Raw genomic sequence first — 21,210 nt, 5'->3', positions numbered from 1 at the left:
TTAGACGATGCGAGAACTCGTTTGCGAGTTTCATTACATTGCGGTTTTTGATCGGTCGGTTGAATTGGACGTAATCAACAGTCCGCAATGTAACTAAAATCGCATGCGAGTTCGCGCGCCGTTTATATCAGCTCTTGAATTTAATAATTGACGAGGTCTGCCCACTTAGGTCTGTCCTGAATGCCCGTAGCAACTTAAATAACTGAAATATTCTACCCTACAAAGCCAAATTGCGCTGTCCCAAAATATAATTCATTGCTAACTATTACTTTAGTTTCTATAGTTGATAGTTACATGTTCAAAATCATTTGTTTTTGAGATAGCACTATTTGGCTTAGGAGGGCAGTATTTACGTCTTAGCTGGCATCAAGCAGCCAAAATTCAACCACCGCTGCAGCGAATACCTATGCCTATCTTACACATTGTGAATCAGTGAACCGATGTAGATCTGTTTTTGCCTGTTTTCGGCTTCCTCGGCTATAAATTACTTTTAGTTGCCTTCGTTTATCTCAAAGCGGTAGCCAATGAACATATCAAATGATTTACACCCGTTTTTATTGCACGTTTTCGATGTATTTTCGAATGGGATCTTTGCAAATAAAATTTAGAGTTTTGTCGTTTTTGCACTTTTGATTGATTTAACTTTAATTATTATATTTTAAATTAAGTAAAAAAGCCGATTGTAAATACATTGAAGAAACTTTTTCAGCTAGAAAGAAAGAATAGATAAAGGTAGGAGGAGGTTTGAATATTGGTACTATAAGACACACATTTTTTTCAACAGTCACCAGGCCGATTTTTTCAAAAAGAAAGATTTTGCATGAAAATTACCGAAGAACACAAAGTGACTAAATTTTATGTGAATGATGAATGATTATGATTGCTTTGAATTTCCGTATCTTTTAAATATATACCTAGTGTTAAGTTTCCCGTCACTATACGTTTAGATTAAACAACATGTATACATGTGAATACAATGTATTGTATGTTGGAGCTTACTCGTAGCTTTTATTCCGCGCACGGACGAGTGAGCTAACTCCTTCAGGATAAGAGCTCGTATAGTACCTAGTGTAGAGTGAAAATCCTAAGTTGCATACCTACCTACACACACGCCTCGTCGACGCGTCTCACTTTTATCTCAGCTTACTGCGATGTGAGAGTGTAAATATACAATAAACTATTAAGCGCCACTTAGAATGATATTTATAACTAAAGACATGTCTGCGATAGCGATTTGCTCATTCTTTTGACTGCCGTCATGATATACTATTACTTATATTCTTCTTCTATTAAGCAGGCCACTGACGAGCCTTCCAAATGGATGCCGTTACAATGGATTCATCCAAATGGACGGCATCCTAATATTAAACATTGTACGTTTTTGATATTCACGGACCGATTTTGGATTGCAGCCACGCTATTTGGACTGTTGGAAGGCTCGTCATTGGCCACCTTAATACAGCATTAAAAATGTATTTAATTCAGAAAGCTACAAGAAATATATTATTTTATAATTATTTACGATGCAAGTGCGAAATTCGCAACGAATTGTTGAACGAAATGAAATTGTTTTGAACACAATCGGTTGACTCATATTGAGTTTTTTTGCATAAACTTCTTGTTTAAAGGACGTAAGTAAATGCCGGGAAGATACGCCCTTTTGCTGGTAAGTAGTTTTTATATCGTACAGAATTCTCCATTGTAATATGTGTGGCCCGACACGCACTTGGCCGGTTTTCATTTATTATTTTGAAATAAGACGGCGCTGTATGTTTTTAATGTCCACTTAAAAATAATCAATCGACTACAAAAAAATACGGTCGAATTGATAACCTCTTCCTTTTTTTTCAACTCGGTTAAACATTCGAATCTATAATGAATGTTAAACATAAAATGTTGCCACTGTAGTAACTGTCTTGTTCTTTTTTTTCCTTTTAATAATAAAATTCTCATATAATTCTGCTTTTAAAGTATCGTCAGAGTATTTACGTAAGGAGCTGGTGAGCTGAATACTCCCTTGAATATCGAAGAGACATTCAGCAGCGGGTGCTTCTCACGGTCCTAATACTCCTAATGACAAACGTAAAGGGAATAAATATATTGAAAAAGTTTAGTAGTAATAGACGGAACTTTCATAATTTCGCCGGGTATCAGTAGGGAGTTGATTAGCCCATCTGCAGGTGTTCTCCAGTGGAGTATCATTAATATAAACTATTTGCACAACGGTACGTGTTGTGCAAATAGTTAGGGCTATTGCTGTTAACCCTTTACCAGGCTGATATTTCAAAAATCGAATGGCACGTTTATTTAACTTTGTATCTTTAGATCATTTTGCTTTTACTTATTTTCTATCCAGTTAACTTACACTTAACAACAATAAACAAGACCGAAGTGATCCCATAAGTGTTCCGTGAACAAAGTTTTGTATGGAACACTAAAAAACCGGACAAGTGTGAGTCGGACTCGCCCACCGAGGATTTCGTACTTTTTAGTATTTGTTGTTAAATTTCAACTGTTCATCACTATCACGGTTCATGAGATACAGCCTGGTGACAGACAGATGGACAGACGGACAGTGTAGTCTTAGTAATACTTTTTTTTTTCATCTACCCTCCAATAAGTGAACAGTGCCGGAATTTGCGTCGTATCTTATTTAATGTTTAAATATAGTCAAAGTGCTTAAATCTCAATAATCAGTGATTAAAACCCTTCCAAAAGCCGTCTTTTGATGTATAAACATTGGGTTTGGTGTAGTGTCGCGAGTTTTTCGTGAAAAAAGTGACTTTAAATAATCGCCTTGGGGCAGCTATTTCTTTGTGATATTCGTAACTTTCAATTTAAAATGAAGTGTTTTCAATGCAGTGGGGACTGTAGTAATGATGATAGTGCGATACAATGCGATGGGTGCAAACGGAACGTTTGCTTAACATGCAGTAATTTGACGAGCAGTGAGGCTAGAGTGATGGGTCTAAAGGCTAAGCGAACCCTGCTTTTTCTGTGTGTTCCATGTCGGGAGGCTTTGTTCCAAGTACCTCAGCTCATAAAGTCGTATGACGCGGTGTGTGAGGAGTTGTGTGATATCAGGAAGCAGTTATCTTCAGCTCCGAGTGCAGCTCCTGTCATTCAAGGTCAGAACCAAGGAACAAACGACATAATTGCTGAAATGATGGACCGGGAACGCAGATCGTGCAATGTTATTATAGTAGGCGTCACTGAGTCGGATTCAGACGATGTCAACGTAGCTGCATCAAGCGACAACTCTATTGTGCGAGAGATTCTGAGCGAGGCAACGAACGAGGGTGGTTTTGTTAAGGCAGTCCGCCTAGGACGTCGTGAAAGTAATAAGAATCGGCCGATCAAAGTCATCCTCAAGTCTCGTCAGGGCGCGGTCAAGGTACTCAAGAACAAATCGAAGGTTAAGCCGCAGGTGAGAATATACGATGACAAAACACCCCTGCAGCGGGCAGAGCTTGCGGACCTACGGCAGAAGCTTAAGCATAAAATATGTTAACGGAGTGCCAAAAATCACTAACATAAAAAACTAGCCAACCGCAACCCATACAACGGCCTGACCTTTATGTATACCAATTTATGCTCTCTTCCTTCGAAATTTGATTTATTCCTACTGCAAGTGAACAGGACCAATCCAACTATTGTAATCGTATCAGAGACTTGGCTGCACGGTGGAGATAGAAATTGCACTTTAGCCATTCCTAATTATAGTCAGTATAGGCGGGATAGGCTAAGGCGCCCTAGGTTGCAGGGCGGCAAAACGCGAGGTGATGGGGTCGCTATTTACGTCAGAGACTCTTTGAATGGCATTCCAATTATAGCTCGGAAAAACCTGAACTACATGTGTGATGAAGCTGAAGCTCTCTACTTGGATATTAGGTTTGACTCATACCACTTCCTTTTAGTTGGTGTGTATCGCTCGGACAACGAACCCGACTGGCGGACGCGGGACTCCAAGTTACTTGAAAATCTGCGTTTGGCGTCTGAAAACATCACTATCATTATTGCTGGCGATTTTAACTACCCTGATATTGTTTGGCCTCTGTGCGCTGTGCAGAAATTGTCAGGAGCTGCTGAGATTTTTCCAACAAATGTTTCTGGACAGTAACCTCCACCAGCTTGTATCTGAACCGACTCGCTTCCGCGTTAATAATGCACCTTCCCTGCTTGACCTTGTTATGACCAATGATAGCTCTCTTTGTTCTACTATAACTCTACAGCTTCCTATTGGAAAAAGTGACCACTGTGTACTGACAATTAAAATGCAATTGTTGACTCAAAGAAATGCCCCTAGGATTAAGCAGAAGTTGCTTTATCATCATATCGACTATGAAAAATTCAGCCGTGATATTTGCAAGGATTTGGATGCCTTGCCTATTACATCTCAGCCTGTTTTAGATCAATTATGGACAGAATTTAAAGTTACTCTTGCACAAAATACTCAAAAGCATGCGCCTCTGGTTACAATAAAACAGAATAAATACAACAAACCTTGGATTAATAAAGACATAGTGGCTCTTACTAAAGAAAAACGATTAAGATGGGACTCCTATAAAGTAAGCAAGACAGATGAGGATTATGAACGGTTCAGGGCCATTAATAACCGATGTGTCGCTGAAACTAGAAAAAGTAGGAGTCGGTATGAAAATAACATATTATCAAATGGTGACAAGAAATTCTATGCCCACATTCGAAGGCTCAGTGCATCCAGAGTGGAAATTCCGCCTGCAATTAAAAGTCCCAGGGGAGATCTACTTACCAACCCTATAGACATTGCCAACGCTTTTGCTGCTGAATTTCAGAAGGCATTCTCTCAGGAACCGGATTTTACTGTACATCCTGTAGTCGATAAGGTGGCTCGTGTTCAGACCGCACTATGTAACGTACTCTTCACACCAAAGCAAGTTTTTGATGTCCTGAATACCTTGGATGTTAACTCGGCTGCTGGACCTGATAGCTTTCCAAGCATTGTATTGAAGCAAGCTGCAGCTGTGATATCCCCGAAACTGGCAGAAATTATGAATTGTTCATTTACCTCTGGTTGTATACCCCGGGATTGGAAACATGCTCTAGTAACCCCAATTTTTAAAAATGGTGACAAGACCGACCATTCCAAATTTAGACCAATAAGTCTCACAAGCATCATCTGCAAGTGTATGGAAAAAAATATATGTAAGGAGTTGACAGGTTTCCTCAATAGGGAAAATTTAATATCGGTGAAGCAGCATGGTTTTGTACAAAAAAGATCGACAGTTACTAATCTCTTAACCTGTGTACATGCGTGGACCAAAAGTATGGACCTTAACCTCCCCGTAGATATTATATATTTAGATTTTGAACGTGCATTCGACAAAGTTCCTCATCAGAGACTACTTTTGAAACTAGACCATTTTGGAATCCGTGGAAAGTTACTAAAATGGATAGAAGGGTACCTGTCAGATAGAACCTTCAGTGTGTCGGTGACTGTCTGTCTCAACCACTAAACGTGCTGAGTGGAGTACCTCAAGGATCTGTCCTCTCTCCAACTCTGTTTGGAATATTTGTGACTGACTTAATAGCACTAATAGAGTCAGAGTCGTGCTTTTTTGCAGATGATGGCAAGTTCTTTGCTCACCCTCATGTTTCTTCGGGCCAGATGCAAGCTGACTTGGATCGGTTAACGGAGTGGACCTCGCAGTGGATATTGAAATTGAATGTTAACAAATGCGCAGTTCTGCACCTCGGTAAAAAAAATCCTATGGTTCAATACACGATAGGAAACTCTCCAATTGCAGCGGTGACGTCTCAAAAGGATCTCGGTGTGACAGTTACAAATAACCTGAAGTGGGGTGAGCACATAAATAACATAGTAAAAAAGGCAAATTCATTCCTGTATGTTATAAAACGCTCATTTCAATGCATATCTGTTGAAGTTTTTATCAAAATTTACAAAACATATGTCCGCCCCTTGCTTGAATATGCTTTCCAAGTATGGAATCCTTATTTTGTCAAAGACATTGCCCTTCTAGAGAGTGCGCAGCGAAGAGCCACCAAGATTCCTTTTAAGCTGAAACGCCTACCTTATGAAGAAAGGCTAAAGGTACTAAAACTGCCCACACTCAAAGCCAGGAGAGCGAGAGGAGACCTCATCGAGTGTTTTAAGATTGTTACCCACTGTTACAACCTCCCTGACATTCACGAATTAATCAATATGAGAACTATCAGCCGCGAGATCCGAGGTCACAGCCTAAGAATTGTTCGCACTCCCACTACTAATAAAGCTGCATATCATTCCTTGTCCAACCGTGTCGTGGCGGCTTGGAACCGTTTACCGGATAGTGTTGTGACTGCTCCTTCGGTAAATGTGTTTAAAAACAGATTGGACAAGTGGCTTTTAAACAATAAGTTAGACTAATGTGTAACAAGCGTTTTGGTCTTATTAAGCTATGGACTATTGGTGGTATTCAGGGTTCGTGGGTCTGACGCTCTATTGTCACACTACACGTCTGTGTTATTCCTAAAAATCTATTTGCCAACTAAATTAATTCTAGAGAGAGAAAATGAGTAATATTGGGCGCCAGCACGCTATAGAGCGTACAAAATAGGTAAAGCTAAGATGAAAAAAAAGAAAACTATTGTTCAAGCTCGACACAATTAAATATAATTTCCAAAGCTTCATACAAGGAAAACAGTAGTAGTACAGTAAATCAGTACAGAAAATAACCTTATGCTATTAAGTATACTAAGAACACTATGCTATCGGACTGGCTAGGCAGTCTCAGTTAAAGTTTATTAAGTCTATACACTAATTATGCACTGAGCACTTGAAGTTTATTAAGAGGCCACTATTGCGTGAAGCTAATTAAAGTCTATTGATACTAGCACACCTAAATCACGTGTCTATAGTAAAAAGGCAGTCTGGCTGTGTCCACGTGTTACGCCAGAGGCGCATAGGTTGGAGCCAAAAGCCGCGGTGACACGTGCCGAAACCGTCAGCCACGTGTCCAAGTGGCCGCCTATCTACCACGCCAACGTCGCGATGCGCAACAGTAATCACGAGCTCGAAAGAGCCAATAACAAATTAGATCTGACCACACCTGAGTCACGTGTCCATAGCAGAAGACGGTGAAGCCGTGGCCACGCACTGCTCCAGAGGCGCGCAGGGGAACAGCCAAGAGTCGCGGTGACACGCGGTGATACCGTCAGCCACGTGTCCAGGTGGCTGCCTGCCCGCTTCGCCAACGTCGCGATGAACAGCACGAAGCTCCAGCCCAAGATCCACAGCAACGCCCAGCGCCGACACGTGCCCGAAGAAAAAACCCAGGGTAGAGACCGGCATTAAAGCTAAAGAAAAAAACACATATTGAAACGCAATATGAAAAGGATTGAGGTTACGCACATGTTAGACCTTGTTCTCCACTGAAATTAACTAGACATTAACCAAACTGACACACCGATCTGGTATTTACAGGAAAACTTACAAGTTGGCCATGCGGTCATCCGACACACATGGACAAGGACAGAAAAAAAAGGTTACACTTCCTACAATAAAATCGCAAATGCTTACCCGGAGTTCAATTGAAGCTGCCGATGCTACACTGCCGACATTTATAAAAAAATAATCCTAATTTTGCCCTTACAGGGACTTAATATGGGACGCCATGTTGAGTTCTGTTTGCTGTAACAAAAGAAATGGAAAATCAGTATTGACAAACGTTGCAGAGAGCGGGCTATATTCTCCTAACATTAAACACTTGCGCTGTGACTTACCTTGCTACAAGAAGTCGAGGTGTGTTCCCATATTTTACAGGGATGGCTCCCGTACAAAGCGACCAGAGAAGATCTACACCAACTTTCTCACATGGCTGCGGAAATCTCAGTGACTTGATCGCGCTCGACAATCAATTTCCTCTCTTGTTATTTTTTTCAATCTACATCCGCGCTTCACAGCCAAGGAATTTTGCCAGGCATTGCAAACGATGTCCCAAACAATATTTGAAAATTATCATATTAAAAGACTAACGATATTGAATATTAATATTTTAGAAGAATTAAACCTAAATCTTTCAATCATTAAAGAAAATCTTTAATACTAAATAAGAACCATAAAGTTTCCTAGAGTAACAGCTTGCGACTAAGTGATCAAGTGCCATCTTGTGCGGATAGATGTCGCTGAAGACAATCCTGTGCGGTCTGTTCAACCACAATGCCGCTAGGTGTCGTTGTGAGTACCAAACTAAACAAAGGAAATTTCCCCTGCTACGTTTGAAACGTAACAAATGTTACTAGTGATGTGATATGACTTTACAAACTTTGAACTATATAGTACTGGACACTGTGTGACATAGGCTCATCAGCTAAATAGCTGCTCGCCTATAATTACATAATAATAATAATAATAAAACAGGATTCTCTGCCTCTGGCTTGCCTTAGCCGGCCGGCCAGAGTGGAGTCGTTAGAGCTATAAGCTCCACGGGTGGAAGTGAAATATGCATAAGACGCGAGTTGGCACAGTGGCTGTTAACAGCCACTGGGTAGAAAGCGGCGCACACCTCTCGACACCCCTGAGCCGCTCACACCGGTGTTGCCCTTGAGCCATCCTAGATGTCGCTTTTTGTGGGGGCCCATCTTGTGAGGGCGAGTCACCGTCTGCCGGAAATAAAATTGCATACCGTTTTATTAGGCAGGCGTCCGGTTTTTTACCCCATAGCTCAGTTCTTAGTCCATCGCTTTCACCCAATAACCTAGTTCATTTTAGATTCCATCAACTCTCAATAGTCCTTACACCCTGGCGGGTGCTGCCTCTGCGTGCGTCCCATGACACGGGCAAGGGCAGCCTCCGCTCGGTGTACCCCTTACATTTCATTAAAGTGTCAAAAGGGCCTCTACGTGTTGGCTTCGGCTCCGCGCACGCCTCCCAAAGGTCCGGAACACCATTGTTCCGTGATGGGAAAGACATACAATATAATAATAAACCTCTGGCTTGCCTTAACCGGCCGTCCAGAGTGGGGTGTCAGAGCTATATGCTCGCAGGGCGGAAGTGAAATTTGCCTAAGACGCGAGTTGGCACAGTGGCTGTTTACAGCCACTGGGTAGAAAGCGGTGCACACCTCTCCACGCCCTGAGCCGCTCACGTGATGTTGTCCCCTTGTCGCTCCGTGCGAGCGGCCGTTTTTGGGGACCCATATTGTGAGTTGGCGAGTCACCACCTGGCCCATTTTGTTCATGTTTTTTAACATATGAGCAGGGCAGGTGCCATAGTCTCCCCCCGCGGGTTGCTCACCTTGTCGTGGTGGAGGGGCTTAGTAACCGTGGCTTGGTCACCCACGGTGAAGCGAAGAGGCAACCAGGGCCGGCCTGTTTGAGGGTCGGGCTGGCCCGAGGAGGACGCTCCAAGTGGGCTTGTTAAGCCCGCTTGTGACGCGTTGGAGGTGGACCGTCGAGGAAGAGGAGTGTCGGTATTGCGGTGAGCCGTTCTTCCTATCCTCGGCGGCCGAGGTGGGATCGCAGGGGAAGACGCGTGATGGTATTACGATCGCCACTCGCCCTATCCCCTGCGAACTTGGCGGTGCCGTTCCGCTGTAGCGGCGTTGGTGGGGCTGCAGAGGAAGAGGAGTGTCGGTGTTACGATGTGCCGTTCTCCCTGTCCTCTGCAGCCGAATTGTGGTTTTGCGACAGAACCATAGACCTGATCTGTCGCCGGGCGCCGGAGAACTTTCTGGCGCCCGTGGCTTCCTTGTGGCGGCCTCGGGGGGGTCCGCTACAGTGCAGAACGGAGGCGGAGGAGGAAGGCGCGTCGAACCATCTGGCGCGCCTAGCGTGAAGGGCCTTCGGGCATTTGCGAAGGAGCCGCTCGTGGGCGGCTGCCACCGGTGGGGTCGCGGATGAGTACGCAAGCGTTCCTGTAACCCCACCAATAGGGCGGCGAGGCGGTATATGGGGGGTTTTTAGTGGGTATACCGTGGGCCTCATTAGCCTAGACGGGAGTCCCACATAACCACTCGGGTCACCCCCCGCACCCGGGTGGTATGCGGAATGCATTTTCCCCCCTAAAAAAAAAATAGTCCCAGTTACCAGTCCATTAGCAGTTCAACCCAATAGCCCAGTTCTTTTTGTTTCTTGCAATAGTCCTACACTACCCGGGGCTTGTCCTTGGGTGCAATACTATAGTGCAAACAGGGATAATCGTCGGTTGGTGTCACATTACATTTAGAGTAAATTGTCTTATTACAAGGGGCCTCTACGTGTTGGCTTCGGCCCCACGCACGCCTTCCAAATGTCCGGAACACCATTGTTCCGTGATGGGAAAGACATACAAATAATAATAGGGTCCCGTTTTTACCCTTTGGGTACGGAACCCTAAAAAGACCTTTTACAAAATACAAGTATGTATCTACATATTATTCGTATTTTGTATCTTTTAACAGCCTTGTAATTAGATCAGCTCCTTTGTAACTGAAGACTGAACTCAAAACAAGATATAATGGCTCCTCTACACGTTGGCCCAACTTATTGGTCCAATATGTTGGGACAATGTGTAGAGGGGGTATTGGTGTCGGTTGGCTTTTGGCGCGCGGGTTGGCGATGAGTTGGCCGCGGTGTCGGTTTTTCGGCCGCACATCAAAGGGACTGGCCAAGCGATTGCGGTACGCATCTACACGTGGCCCAATCCACAGTGCGTGCTCGAACGCGGTCGAGTGCGGACGTTTGTGCTCAGTATCAATTTTAGTTTTTTTTTAATTAAAATGACGAGTATGTGGCCTCATTATGGAAGTAATGAAGGAATAGGAAATTTACGCAGACAGTACATTTACAATTTAAATAAATAAATATAACAATACATACTTATAGTTAAATAAATGAATATAATATACATATCTAACTATATATAGTAAGTACCTACATTGCACAATTTGCACAGTTATGTTGGTAAGCTAGTAACAAAATTAAATACAATTATAATATGCTCTAAAATAATTTAAGCAAATTATAAGGTAACATGAAATTAAAAAAGATATTTAATTAATTTAATTCTTTAAACAAATCTCAACATTCATTTATTTTCGGGAAGTAGGTATCATCAAAAAAGTCTTGCAGCTTCTACGACATTTTTTAAAATTACTTGATGATAATAATGGTACGTGGCGTATCTTAGATAAATTGCTGCAACGGCTAATGCTTCCACGTCCATCTTGGAAACCGGTCAGATCACAACTGAAATTCGCCACAGTAGCGTTCCGACCAAGGCACGGCCAACTCATAGCGTAGAGGAGCCATAAGAGGCGAGGGGAAACATTAATAATGGTGGCATAAATACTTAGTAGGTACCTACTTAACATGTTGTAAAGCATATTTAATACCGACATTGCCTGCGTCTAGGGTTGCCATATGGAAGAATTAAATGTTCTGATAAAAATCCTAACATCACCCTAAAAATCTCCTGACTTTCTTGTAGGTAACAGAGATTTGGCGTAGCTTGAACGACGCCCCGTCGGCGCGCTGCGCTTTGCAGTGTACCTACTGTTATCTTAATTGGATCTATAAACGTGCGCAATCCGGACAAAGGGTCAAAAATCCTGACATGTCCGGACAAATCCTGACGTATGGCAACAATCCTGACACTTCCCAAGTCCGTGCGCAATCCGGACAAAGGGTCAAAAATCCTGACATGTCCGGACAAATCCTGACGTATGGCAACCCTACCTGCGTCGTGGAGCAGGCGCTTCTATCAAAGCTGACTTTGCCAGAAAGCCTTTTAATTAAACGGAATATTCAGTGCCACTCGTCACAGTTAAACTTTCATACACGTGTAATGTTTGTGTACGTATGTAAGTACCTCCACAGTACGGTTACCATCAGTTTGTCACTGACATAAACGCCGTCGAGAACGTAATTTACTTTCTATACATCTCGCTCGCACTCGCATATTAGTGCAAACGGGACGTATAGAAAGTCAATTACGTTCTCGACGGCGTTTATGTCAGTGACAAACTGATGGTAACCGTACAGGTCGTACTGCGGCTGTACTCAAAACACTCGATACATACAGTCTGATTCAGTAGGGGCTTAATTAGGTTGGAGAAAAATCTAAGTACGTTTTTTAAGGGCGGTCTATTTTTTTCTTTGATTTTGTTTTTTGATTACATATATCCACGAATTACGTGCAACAAATACATAATTATATGTATACCTACTTAGGGTTATGGTTAGTTTAGACCGCGTTTTCCGCTGTGTTATCGCTAAATGTGTCTAGCGATAAAGTATTTATTTAACTCGCTAATGAGAGCTCCTAATTCAAACCCATTTATCTCGAACATACCTACTATGCGATATCGTATGTATCTACTGGTTACAGACTCATCGGTCTATGTTTATCTACTAGAATATTATATTATAAATTATATGTTAATTTTCTCCTATACTATTCATGTGATTATTCTTATTAGTTAGGAATATACGGACATATGCATCATAATGCCGTATTTTTTTATTATTTGATGTGTAAAGAAACTTATTTATAATGAAAAACCAAACCTGTATTTAAGTTATATATGTATATTGGCCAATTAGCCGATACATAGCGCAGTATAATAAGTACTCAAGTATACTTCTGGTCAAAAGTCTTACGTGTTTGTAGTTGCATGAAATAATTGAAAATTTGTACGGAACCCTCGGTGCGTGAGTAAATGAACTGGCATTTGACCGGTTTTTAAAATTCTGGACAGCACTAAATAAATACATTTTTTACATTAATGATTCATACTTATTTAATCAAAATATGTTATTGCATTAGCAACTATTTGCTTCCTAAATTTCCATTTTGCTTCCTATGTTCCCTGCTGTAGGTACTCATAAAAATGACCCCGAGAAACTAATCAGCGCTGACCGCTGACACCAGCAACTATTATGTACAGAACCCAGACAATTATCTGATTAGACTACCTACCTAATTTGCATGCATTAAGGGGCCCACTGATTAACAGTCCGCCGGACGGTATCGGCCTGTCACTTGTTCAGAACGTTCCATTGACGACTTTGCAACATCTAGTATTATATTTGTATGTATCGAACTTGAACTGATTATTAATTCTGTTGTTTTGACTTTTTGAGTTGTTCATACAGGTCTTTCACAGTAGGGAAGCAAACATTGCATCCCTATACCCATCCCTCTACGGTAACCGTTGCGCAAGCCGTTGGTTTAGGATTAAGTAATATCATATTTGTGGAAATCCAATTCAATGTTTCAAATGCCGATATTACACATAAATAAAGCTAAGAAGAGTGTAAAAATTAATAGCTTTTGACAATTGAACCCGAAGAAACTTCTTCAGTTTGTTAGGCTGATGGTAAATCCAATAAAAGCCAATGTGAAACAAAAGTTCTAAAGTAAATACTCGATTTAAATTGTGCGCCTCAGCAAACTTCGTTTCTTTTTGTACTGATGGCATTTTTATGTCGAAACGAGGTGAGTGAAGACGATTCATGCAATTTAATGCAAATGGGTTAATTCATTTATAATGAATTTAAAAGGAAAACTGTCTTTAACGACGTTCATAAAGCAAAACGAATAGTATACGAATCGTTTTCGGAGTTAAGGTTTTCTTTTAGATTCAATAGTAAACTTTGAAATTGCGTCAAAGGAATAGATACTGAGTACAGCATTTAGTGCATTTTCTAATTGTTTATATGCTATCCAAAAGTAAAATCCAAAGTAATGATCTGCTAAAAACTTATCACAAATGAGTACAAGCGTAGCATACCTCTTTGTGATAAGTTTATAACTATCGTATCGTGTAAACTGTAAACCTTGGTGTACTTAATATTACATAATTATAATTTTTAAATTACGGCGTCTTGAAGAATTCGAGCGTGCGAATCCAGGTTTGTTTGTTGCTTTGAAATAACGAGCCGGGTTGTGTTTGCTCGCAAACAGTCAAACAACGTCACATCCCACGGAGCTGAAATTGCTGAAAACAAATAACGTCAAGCCAGCGTCTGGGATTGCACGTTCTAGGTACCTACGTGGGTATCACGGACATATACGGGGATAGATGATGGATGTAGCACTATTTGTTCCTACTCGTATGTAAATAAATACTTTAACCCTTAGCTAGACCTGAAATTTTTTTATAATTTATAAAAACTATTTTTTCAGGTTTGATATATATGTCCACTACCAATTACCAGCGGTGATATGTGGTAGGTATAGTTCGTAGTTTTCAAACTGATCCCGACGGGTAATCCTTTGTCTATTGTTAAGTAAAACCGCAGTTGCTACTGACCTGCAAAAAAAATGCCTTGGACGTTAAAACCGGTTATTGAATTACCACTCTATGGAGATTGCAATAAGGTTCAAAATCAACTAATTTTTTAGTTTTAATTTTTAACAAACAGAAACGTCTGCGAACGATGCTATTAAGCTTAGAATAAATTTAAAAGTGGAAAAATTACTGTCTTGGGTGAGACTTGAACTCACGCCCCTTATGTGGCCTATACATATGCATGTGGTGTAATCTTTAAAAAACAGTTGTTCGGAACTGTCAAAATTTTGTTCTAACTGACAGGCCGATACCGTCCGGCGGACTGTTAATCAGTGAGCCCCTTTACTAACGAGCGTGCGAGAGCGGCTCCATATTTATATATTTAGACTTTACCAGCTGTTCAATAAAGAGTAGTTTTGAGAACTTATACACATCACTCGTATATTACCTACCTCAGTTCACTTTTTAGTAGGAAAGTGGCAAGAATTGAAGAATAATTGTTTTTTAAAGATTCTGCACTATTATGTAGGTTTCTACACAAATTAAAATAAACACGATTATTGTTTTGGTTTTTAACACGAAAACGAATAAATGTCTCTATTGTATAACTATTACTGTGGTTTATTAAGTCACTGAATGCATGATGTAAATAAGGCGTTACTAACCCCTATACTCGTAACTTCCATGTATTGCTAGCAGGGTATAGGCCACATACATATGTGTAGGCCACATAGGGGTCGTGAGTTCAAGTCTTACCCAAGACAGTAATTTTTCCACTTTTAAATTTATTCTAAGCTTAATAGCATCGTTCGCAGACGTTTCTGCTTGTTAACCCTCTGCGACTGATGTGCGGTCTATCAGACACCGCCAAATATTTTTTTGTTGCTATGTCGGCGTACGGCGCGATATAGTTCTGTCTCGCTCATTACCTTCCTCAAATGACTCGCGGCATCGGACGGTAATGCCCGAGCGGCAATGTAGTGCATGCATCGGGAGATATGAGCTGCGGGTGTCCCACAGACGTGAGCACAGCAATAAGTCCTGAGTCTGACAACCTCACCTCATAAAAATATGTACTTGTTCATAGTAATTATGGGGTCTATCAGACGTCACCTCACAAAAATAGTAATGTTTCTATAGTGTCTGAGAGACCTCACCACATAAATAATTATATTTTACATAGTTGATCGACGAAAATCCTTTAAAATAAGTACCAACTTCAGGACTGATTAGTGCCTTATTCTGTCTTTAGATTTTCTCTATTTTTTTTTAAAAGTATAAATATAATTTTCAAAAGAAAGAAAATTAATGAAGTTGTTGATTGTTAAGTTTTTTTTTATTTTTGTTGATAGCCTAAGTACAAATTGTAAGAAACTGTGATCTCATTAAAATTTATTATTATATTTCTTATGAATTTAATTTTAAACGTATTTTACAATTGAATTTATTAAATTATAAATGGATTGATTGTTATATAAAACAATAGTCACCATTTTGCCATTAGTTTATTTTTAATGAATTATCGAAAATGAGGTCTGATAGACACCACATCAGTAGAATCTCTCTAAAAAAGTCACCACAGTTGCAGAGGGTTAAAAATTGAAACTAAAAAATTAGTTGATTTTGAACCTTATTGCAATCTCCATCCATAGAGTGGTAATTCAATAACCAGTTTTAACGGCCAAGGCATTTTTTTTGCAGGTCAGTAGCAACTGCGGTTTTACTTAACAATAGACAAAGGATTACCCGTCGGTATCAGTTTGAAAACTACGAACTATACCTACCACATATCACCGCTGGTAATTGGTAGTGGACATATATATCAAACCTGAAAAAATAGTTTTTATAAATTATAAAAAAATGTCAGGTCTAGCTAAGGGTTAAAGTATTTATTTACATACGAGTAGGAACAAATAGTGCTACATCCATCATCTATCCCCGTATATGTCCGTGATACCCACGTAGGTACCTAGAACGTGCAATCCCAGACGCTGGCTTGACGTTATTTGTTTTCAGCAATTTCAGCTCCGTGGGATGTGACGTTGTTTGACTGTTTGCGAGCAAACACAACCCGGCTCGTTATTTCAAAGCAACAAACAAACCTGGATTCGCACGCTCGAATTCTTCAAGACGCCGTAATTTAAAAATTATAATTATGTAATATTAAGTACACCAAGGTTTACAGTTTACACGATACGATAGTTATAAACTTATCACAAAGAGGTATGCTACGCTTGTACTCATTTGTGATAAGTTTTTAGCAGATCATTACTTTGGATTTTACTTTTGGATAGCATATAAACAATTAGAAAATGCACTAAATGCTGTACTCAGTATCTATTCCTTTGACGCAATTTCAAAGTTTACTATTGAATCTAAAAGAAAACCTTAACTCCGAAAACGATTCGTATACTATTCGTTTTGCTTTATGAACGTCGTTAAAGACAGTTTTCCTTTTAAATTCATTATAAATGAATTAACCCATTTGCATTAAATTGCATGAATCGTCTTCACTCACCTCGTTTCGACATAAAAATGCCATCAGTACAAAAAGAAACGAAGTTTGCTGAGGCGCACAATTTAAATCGAGTATTTACTTTAGAACTTTTGTTTCACATTGGCTTTTATTGGATTTACCATCAGCCTAACAAACTGAAGAAGTATATTTCTTCGGGTTCAATTGTCAAAAGCTATTAATTTTTACACTCTTCTTAGCTTTATTTATGTGTAATATCGGCATTTGAAACATTAAATTGGATTTCCACAAATATGATATTACTTAATCCTAAACCAACGGCTTGCGCAACGGTTACCGTAGACCAGCGGTCGGCAACCTTTTTTTGCGTAGTTTTAGTAGCGTAGTTAACGATGAGTAAGTTGACGCGGGCCGCACTTTGTAAATATTTATGACTTTATCAGACATTGTCGTTTCTCAATATTACATAGCCAGAGAGGCTCGCAGGCCGCAAGTGACAGTTTCACGAGCCGCATGCGGCCCGCGGGCCGCAGGTTGCCGACCGCCGCCGTAGACGGATGGGTATAGGGATGCAATGTTTGCTTCCCTACTCTGAAAGACCTGTATCAAAACTCAAAAAGTCAAAACAACAGAATTAATAATCAGTTCAAGTTCGATACACACAAATATAATAGGTACTAGATGTTGCAAAGTCGTCAGTGGAACGTTTCAGCGAGTCGTGCCTCCATTGTCACGAGCTTATGATATTATATGCACGAAAGCTTCGAAAAGGGAATTCAGTGAGCCACGTTAGCAAGGGCGCTGTTACCATTGCTTCCCGAATTTAGTCGAAGTGAACCCAGGGTAAGTGCGCTCTTCAATCATAGAGTATAAGTAAAGCAAAAGTGGTACTTCCATACATCAGTTTTCTTACCAAAACGCGCGTTATTTCGTTGTCGACATCTAGCTTCATGTAGCGGAATGTATCAGGCCGCGTAGCCAAGATGCCAATCGCTTACGCTCCGTAGCGATCGAAACGCAACTGTCACTGTCACCCTAATATGAAAGAGTGATAGAGAGACATAATGCTTTTCGTTGTCGAAGCGATAGCGATTGTAACCTTGGCTACGCCGGCAGTCCTGCTAGTTGACAATTGATGTTTCGGCGAACGAAAACTCTAATGCTCAACAATTTTCAGCTAATATTATAACCGGATTAACTGGAAGTCTATTTTCAACCCCTTCTGCTTATAATATTACTTGTTAATTGTTTTAGTAGTACATTTTTCGTCAGTAGCTACACTTGTGACATCTGGTGTCAAGTAGGGGTACATATAGTTCCACTACTTGACGTTAGATGTCGACTACGAAATAACGCGCGTTTTGGTAAGAATACTGATGTATGGAGTTACCACTCATTCTTTACTTATATTACTCCTTGCTTCAATTGAGAATAGTGGTAACTGGTCTCAAGGTGACTGTTATATTGGTCCTCCTAGCTCTTTAATGTTTGATTCGCCTAAGCAATGCAAATATACACGTCAAGGCAGGTGGTGAGCGACCCGCCGTCACCCGCCTTGAAAGCGTACTTCTTCTTATTTTTCACTGGCGTTTGAGCATATATTATGAGTGCTGTTATTGCCGCAAATGTTACTGCGATGTTTTTTTTATTTGCTGCCTTAAATAATACTATAGTATAAACGAGGTATAAAAAAATGCTAAATTAGTATTAAACAAACACATAATGTACTTTTAGTTACTGATTTAGTTAAGTTTACTATTGTTTTAGATGAAAACATAAGTACAGTCACCTGGAATAATATGTTACACAACGAAGGCCGCAAAAATATCTGACACGATCTTATTTGTAGAGCTATAAGAGCGTCACATATTTTTGCGGCCTTCGAAGAGTAACATGTTATTGCAGGTGACTGTACCTATATTTTTTTTTATATCAGAAAAAATATAATACAGAAGTTATTAAAATGTTTCTGGATAAATGGAAAGACTCTGATTTAAACTTTCAAGTGTTTTATTCATTGACTCTATATTACTGAGCCTCTACCATCAGTTTTGACATTGACATAACGCTCACGTCTACGTAATTTACTTTCTGTACATCTCGCTTGCACTAATATGCGAGTACGAGCGAGATGCATAGAAAGTAAGTTACGTAGGCGTGAGCGTATATGTCAATGTAAAAACTGATGGTAGACGTACTGGTCAAATTAAATATATTACTACGTTACACAGGTAGAGTTTAAGAAATACATATTCTACATGGTTCTTGATCTAAGTCGTTTATGACACACTCGTGTACGGTGCTATGTTAAAACTCCAACGAACCGTGATTTCAAAGACAGACATAAATCTTTTGTGGAGCCAGCAGTTTAAGTATGAGCTGAGCGTTCCATTATGGAACTTTGTTGTCATATTCTGAGCCGCCAAGTTTGTATCCCTTCTGAAAACATTGTAAGTACCTAAACTTCAAATATTTGTTGTTTTGTTAGGTTCATTCCCAAAATTACTATTATGGTAATTATGTACTAAATTGATAATTAAATCAATAGCCTACGCTGCCGCAGCTTTTTTTCTCAAACATGAATAACATGATTCGTGAAATATTGCTGGCAAAAAAAATCTCACAAAAAGTATTTGTTTTCATTTGTATCGAGTGTATAAAGCATGCCATTGATCTTTATTACTTTTTTAAATATAAAAGTAAATTTCACACCAGCAGCAATTGCTTACACCGACCGTCTATACTCGCTATAATTAATTTTAAACGATGCTTCATATTCATCATAATGTTATCATCATCAGATGACGTTAGTTCATCTAAACATGTTACTTGATTTATTACTGTCACAAACATAATTATTGTCTATCTCATTATTTTATATTATTTTTCGATCTCATATCTCATTTATTTCCTAATTCTAAAAGCAACTTTAAGTTATGGGTCAATTTTTGAAGAGGGTGTTTTTTCGACATTTGTATGGCATTTTTTTATTTTTGAGAAATCTGATTTATAATCATCGTTTTAGGAAGGGTTTTTAACAACAAAAAATATACTGTAGGAGGCACCTCTGTACTTTTTATAGTTAGCTAGATATGGACGTTTAAAGATCGACATTTGTATGACACTATTTAGCCATTTGTAAGGCGCTTTTGACATGTATAAGGCATATTTTCGACATTATATGGCAGTATCAACATGTATATGCCACTATTTATTATTTTTGTTGCATTTATAAGACCCTGACGACATTTGTATAACACCTTCTCGACATCTGTATGGCACTATGTCGACATTTGTATGCCACAATCGACATTTATACGGTCAAAATAGCCGTATAAATGTCGCCCTACAAATGTCGCGACATGTCGCCAATAATATTTTTTAGCGATATTTCCTACACAATACAACCGATTCACTTATTTATTTTACTATATATTTTAACACTATATTTGCAACTATTATTATAAAATAAACATTTTTATTCCAACTATGTACCAACGTATTAAGCGTCCATACAAATGTCATTGTAGTCGTACCAAAATATATCGAAAGAGATTTTTATCTGTTTTTAAATAATTCAAACTGTTTCCGGGTCTACATTTGATGTCAATCGATGCCCAACTAATCGCACTATTGCGTTGTAAATTTAATCTAACCGTTATTCAATAGACAAAGAAGATTATAGGGGGTATATTAAAGTCAACAAAACAGGTGCCGCGCGGGACAGCGATAAAAAGGCTTCCCTTGTTTTATTAAATAACGCATTAATTTATCAATATGATTAAATCAATTCTCTAGAAAATGCTCTTTATAGAAATACAAAGTTGTTTATAATACGTTGCCTACATCCAAAGTTATGATTTTTTTTATTGCGCGATGCCGCCACTGGGACACGCGAAAAACGGCAAATTTCGCCGTTTTTGGAACTTCAAATACGATTTTGTCAGGAACAAATAATATTTTAGGTACAGTTGTGCATTATTTTTAAAGCTTATAATACACTGAATGAAAATATATACATACCCAGTCTTTTAGTCCTATGGACTTCGAGTTTTAGCCGTGGGACAGCAAAAAATGCCTATTTGAAAATTGACCCTTATGTCACCCGATGTTCGCATTTTATCTCACGCATAAAACGAGACATGAACTTCAGTAGCTAGTACCAGATAATTATCAGAAATGGAGGGCGATTCTTGTTATAAAACGGTTATGTACATAATTTTGTCAGCTGTCAAGAGTGATTTTTTTCCACCAGAAATATCACTGGTGACAGCTTTCATATTCATAAATAGACATCGTAAATTTTATAGCATTTTTGGTGCAGCGTTAACGGAATTAGTATAGATAATTCCAACTGAAATAGTAAATTAAGGTTAATATTGACGTAATTAACGCTAATTAATTATTAGGGTTGAAATTGTTTATACCAATTCCGTTAACACCACAATTTACGATGTCTGTTCATAACCGTTTAATAACAAG

At 39.5% G+C, this 21,210-nt stretch overlaps 1 protein-coding gene and 1 long non-coding RNA gene across 2 annotated transcripts in view; both read right to left on the bottom strand.

The window, feature by feature from the left end:
- The window catches only part of LOC134806511 (CD151 antigen-like), a 201,060-nt gene that overhangs the window by 162,177 nt on the left and 17,673 nt on the right, over positions 1-21,210 (bottom strand). The window lies entirely within an intron of this gene.
- Positions 9,250-10,059, bottom strand: LOC134806487 (uncharacterized). The gene is made up of 2 exons (XR_010146538.1): positions 9,862-10,059; positions 9,250-9,819 (listed from the first exon to the last, which is right to left on the bottom strand). It is a non-coding gene; the product is annotated as an uncharacterized LOC134806487 (long non-coding RNA).

Source organism: Cydia splendana, chromosome 3, assembly GCF_910591565.1.
Source record: "Cydia splendana chromosome 3, ilCydSple1.2, whole genome shotgun sequence".
Classification (NCBI taxonomy): domain Eukaryota; kingdom Metazoa; phylum Arthropoda; class Insecta; order Lepidoptera; family Tortricidae; genus Cydia; species Cydia splendana.
The sequence above is the reverse complement of the archived record's forward strand: the minus strand, read 5'-3'. Positions and strand labels throughout refer to the sequence as shown.